Source organism: Hipposideros armiger, unplaced genomic scaffold (genome assembly GCF_001890085.2).
Source record: "Hipposideros armiger isolate ML-2016 unplaced genomic scaffold, ASM189008v1 scaffold_313, whole genome shotgun sequence".
Taxonomy (NCBI): domain Eukaryota; kingdom Metazoa; phylum Chordata; class Mammalia; order Chiroptera; family Hipposideridae; genus Hipposideros; species Hipposideros armiger.
This window is the reverse complement of record NW_017731663.1, coordinates 1,889,657-1,895,082: the sequence shown is the minus strand read 5'-3', so window position 1 is coordinate 1,895,082 and position 5,426 is coordinate 1,889,657.

Here is a 5,426-nt window from a genome sequence, read left to right as displayed (position 1 = left end):
AGGCTTGGGTTTATTTCTGGGCTCTCTATTGTGTTCCATTGATCTATGTGCCCTTTTTTTGTTTTTTTTTTGGCCAATACCATGTTGTTTTGATCACTATAGCCTTGTAGTATAGTTTGATATCAGGTAGCATGATACCTCCAACTTTGTTCTTTCTCAGTATTGCCATGGCTATTCAGGGTCTTTTGTAGTTCCATATAAATTTTAGGATTATTTGTGTTAGTTTTGTGAAAAAAGCTGTTGGTATTTTAATAGNGCTCCAGGTTGAGCTGTTGTTCAGCATCTTTAGCTGTAGAGGGCAGTGTCACTGGCCCTCATATGTAGGATCCGAACTGGGGCCCTCTGGTGTCCCAAGCCAGCTCTTAACCAACGCGCCACTCGGCCGGCTCGATATTTTTAAATTTCAATTTAAAATTAGATTTTATTGATTATTGAAATGCTGATGATTTTCTTCACAGTTAAAAATTTTACTTTTAAAACAGATTTATTGAGCTATAACTCAGATACCATAAATTCACCGATTTAAAGTATACAATTCACTGATTTTAGTATATTCACAATGTTATGCAACTATCACCAAAGTCTAATTTTAGAACATTTTCTTCACTCCAAAAAGAAACCCTGTATCCCTTATCAGTCACTCACTTTCCCTCCCAAACCTGCAGGCCCTTCCTTCTCCTCCTGCAGCTCTGGTAACCACTAATCTACTTTTTGTATTTATGGATTTACCTATTCTGGATATTTCATGTAAATGGAATCACGCAATATGCGATCTTTTGTGACTGGTTTTTTTCACTTAGCATAATGTTTTCAAAGTTTATCTAAGAAATATCATGTATCATTACTTCATTGTTCTTATCATTAAACAATGTTCCATTGTATGGCTACACACTGTATTTTATGCATTTTTTTTTTTAAGATTTTATTGGGGAATCGGGGGAGGGAAACAGACAAGTTGCTGTCCTTTTGTTATTCAGTGTATTTGTGGAGGACGTCGCTTCACTGGCCTGTGTTGATATTATCATTGCTCTCTTCCTGGGTGAGGCAGCCACTCACCAACCATTGGATGGCGGCTCACGGCAGCTCACAGGAGCTCACGGCAGCTCATGAAAGCTGACGCCTGCAGCTCGCTGTAGCCCCACTGCAGCCAATGCCTTTGCTGGCGACTCATAGCAGCCCAGCTCCAGGTTGAGCTGTTGTTCAGCATCTTAGTGGTAGAGGGCGCAGTGTCACTGGCCCTCATGTGGAATCCCAGCGGGGGCCCTGTGGCTCAGAGCTGATGTCCCAAGTCAACTCCTAACCAACGCGCCACTTGGCCGGCCCAATTTTATGCATTTTTAATTTTGCATTTTAAATTTAATACTTCTGAGAGACTTTTCTTTTTGGGAAGATGGAGTAGACTGGTGAGTTTGCTTTTTTTTTTTTTTAACAAAATCATTTTACATGTACAATTTAGTGACATTAAGTACATTCACATTGTTGTGCAAAAATCACCACTATTTATTTCCAGAATTTTTCATCACAAACTAAGGAATACAAGGATGAATGAAGACATGAAATAATTGATGTATTATAATACACCACAGTAACTGAAGGAATGAAAAAAAAGGCATATGTTTATCTCTGTTGATGGAGAAAAAGCATTTGACAAATTTAGCACCCTTTCATTATAAAAACACTCAACAAACTAAGAGAGTGAATATAAAAAAACCCACAGGTAACATCATATCAATGGTGAAAAACTGAAAGCATTACCCCTAGCATCAGGAGCAATATAAAAATGCCTGATTTTACCACTTTTATTCAACATGGTATTAGAAGTCCTAGGCAGAACAGTCAGACAAGAAAAAGAAAGAAAAGGTGCCTGGATTGGAAAGAAAGAAATAAAATTATCTCTGTTCATAAATGACATGATTTTATATGTAGAAAATCAAAGATTTTATAAGAAAACTCTTAGAAATAATAAATAAATTCAACAGAGTTGCAGAATGTAAAATTAACATATATTAGTATGTTTTTATAAGGAATAATCTAAAAAAGGAAATTAAAAAATAATTTTTTTAATTATTTCAAAATCAAAATAAAAAACAATAACATACTTAGGAATAAACTTAAAAATGAAGGTGAATGACTTGTACTAAGAAAGCTGAAAGAATTTAAAGAAATCCTAATAAATGTAAAGACTCTGATTTCATAGATTGGAAAACAGTATTGTTACGATGACAGTACTATGCAAAGTGACCTATGTCTTCAGTGCAATCCTATGAAAATCCTAGTGACATTTTGTTTTGCAGGAATGGAAAACCCATCTTAAAATTCATATGAATTCTCAAGGGACCCTAAATAGCCAGAACAGCCTTGAAGAAGAACAAAGTTGAAGAACTCATACTTTTTAATTTCAAAGCTTACCACAAAGCTAACATAATTAAAACTGTATGGTACTGGCATAAGACAGACATATAGACCCAACAGAATGGAATAGAGATCCCCAAAGTAAACCCTCTGATTTATTATGTCCTGTTGATCTACAATGAGATTGCCAAGTCCATTTAATGAAGGAAAAGACAGCTTTCAACAAATGATGCTGGGGAAACTGGATATCCACATACAGTAGAATGATGTTGGACACTTAACCTTAAACCATAATGCAAAAATAAACTAAAAATGAATATTTGGTTTACGTGTGAAAACAAAAGCTATAAAACTTAGAAGAACATCTTCATGACATTGGATTTGTCAAGTGATTTCTTTGTGATACCAAAAGTAAAGGCAAAAAAGCCAAAAAAAGATAAATTTGATTTCATCAAAATTAAAAACTTTTGTACATCAAAGGACATTATCAAGAATGAAAGACAACCCATATAATGGGAGAAAATATTTGCAAATCATATATCTGATACAGGATCAATATCTGAAATATATAAAGAACTTCACAAGTCCAAACAGCAAAACAAAAAATTTCCAAATGGGCAAAGAACTTGAATTGACATTTCTCTAAAGAAGATATACAGATTGCCAATAAGCATGAAAAGATGTTAATCATTATTAAAAGGAGTGTATTGAAGTCTCCTACTATTATCATAAAGCTTTCTATTTGCCCGATTCTGTCAGTGTTTGCTTTATATATTTTGGGGCTCTTTAGCTTGGTGCATATGTTGTTTTCCCTCAGCTTTTTTGAGGTATGATTGACAAAATTTGTACAGGCTTCCCTTGCTATCTGAAAGTAGAGCATTTCTGTGAAACCTTATGTAAGCAAAAATGGCATAAAGTAAAGAAGCAATGACTGTTAATTTTTATGGAAAAAATTTTGAGTGTTCCCAGAACCAAAAATTCAGTGCACGCACAATATCTGTATTTCATTCATTGACCATGATCAAAACGCTTAATTGCATCCAGTTTTACGGTAAGCATTATACCCTTGTTGAAGCTCTCAATTGATTTTTTTTCTGTGCCGTCATTATGTTTTTCAGTGCTATGATTTTCTTTTACCATTTCTGTTTCTTTGTTAACTTCTCATTTTGTTCATGTATTATTTTTTTAACTTCGTTTAGTTGTTTTCTTGTATTTCATTGAACTTTAAGATGATGATTCTGAATTCTTTGTCGGTCAATTCAGAGAACTCCATTTTTGGGGATCTGTTATTGGATTTTTATTTGTTATCTTTGGTGGTGTCATGTTTCCCTGATTCATTATTATCTTTGTGTGTGTGATTTGGTGTCTGCACATGTGTAGAAGTGGTTGTGTTCCAGTCTTTACAGGTTTGTTTCAGTAGGGAAAGACTTTCATCAGTCAGCCCAACTTGTGGTTTTGAGCGGGCCACTTGGTAGTGTCTGCAGGAAGGTGGGCTTCCTGCTGGGGTCTTTGGTGAATGGGGCTGCTGCCTATAGTCTGAGGTCAGATGGGGCCTCTGGCTGGACTTCACAGTCAGGCAGGACCACTTTTTGGGCTTCCTTACCTACGGCTGTAACTTGCTGGGCTCTGTAATCATCACTAATCAGGTCAGTTGTGCTACAGGCTGTACTCCCTGATCACTTGGTGCCTCTGACTGAATTGGTGTTCAGGCAGGGCTGCAGGCTGGGCTCCATGATTGGGTGAGTCTGAAGGCTGTCTCTACATTTGGGTGGGGTTGCAAGCTTGGCTTTGCGATGGTGGGTAGGGACCTGTAGGTCTTTCCATTCATACGTGTGGGGTAACTGCCTGGATTCCCCATCCAGGCAGGGCTGCTGGTTAAGAGTGATCACTGGCTAGATTCCCAGGCTGGGCAGGGCCGCAAGCAGTGCCTTGCAGTTGGATGTTGCTGTAGTTTGTACTAGCAGTTGGTTAGGGTCACTGACTGCTCAGTTGTTGGCCGGTCTGTTGACTGGGGATTCCAACTGTGCAAACTAATGATTGTGCCCCCTGCTCGTAACATGACCACCGTTTCCAATTTTAGTATATGTGCTGCCGAAGCAAGCACACATGACCACCATTTCTGCCCTGTGGTTGGGTAGAGCTGCTGGCTGGGTTCTCTGGTTGGGCAAGGTCACCAGCAAGGACATGGTGCCATCTCCAAGATCCATTCACTTGTAGCTTTGTGCCTTGTCCCCCTTCTTTGTTACCAGGTGACTTAAGGTGACATATTTCTGCCATTTCCCCCCGTGTTCCCTGTGAAGCAAGACAGAGGTGAGCCTCCTGAGGTTTGCCCCCAAACACTGGGGAAGCCAGTTATCCATTTTGGGCTTTTTTTTTTACCTACTGGAGAAATCATATTTCCAGGGAATCCCTGTTAACTGTGATATTTACTGCTGGCCTGAGAGACAGGCAATGCAGTCAAAGTGAAACCACTTCTCTTACCCCTCAAATGCAACTTTTCTGATTTTTTTTTTTTGCTCCACGGGTTTGCTGTGGCCTCACCCCCTGGGTTCTGGTGTTTTCCTGAAGGCATTCTTGTTAATGGATAGTTGCTAATCTTTATTTTTGTGAAGTGATCTAGAGTTGGTATTCTCTTATTCCTCCTATTCCTGATATCACTCCTCAAATAATCTCTTTATGTCTATCTCTTTTTTCTGCTGAGCTTTCCATAATGCTGTTTCGTTCCTCTTGATGGTGTCCTACAGGCAGGTCCCTTAGTCACATTTCACTTTTTAAAATTCCTCTTTCTTTCTAATTTTCGGACTGTATACTTTCATTTGTCCTTTCTTTATGTAAGCTGATTCCTCTTCCTGCCCTAATCTGTTGATCCTTTTTAGGAAATTTTTGCTTTAGTTACTGATTTGTCATCTCCCAAATTTGTGTTTGATTCTCTTTTTTTCTTAGTTCTTTCCATCAATACCTCATTTTTTCATACATTGTTTTCCTGCTTTCCTTTACTTCTTTGTCTGTGGTTTCTTTGAGCTCTTTGAGCATATTTTAGGCAGTTCATTTAAACTCTACTAAGTCCTAAATCT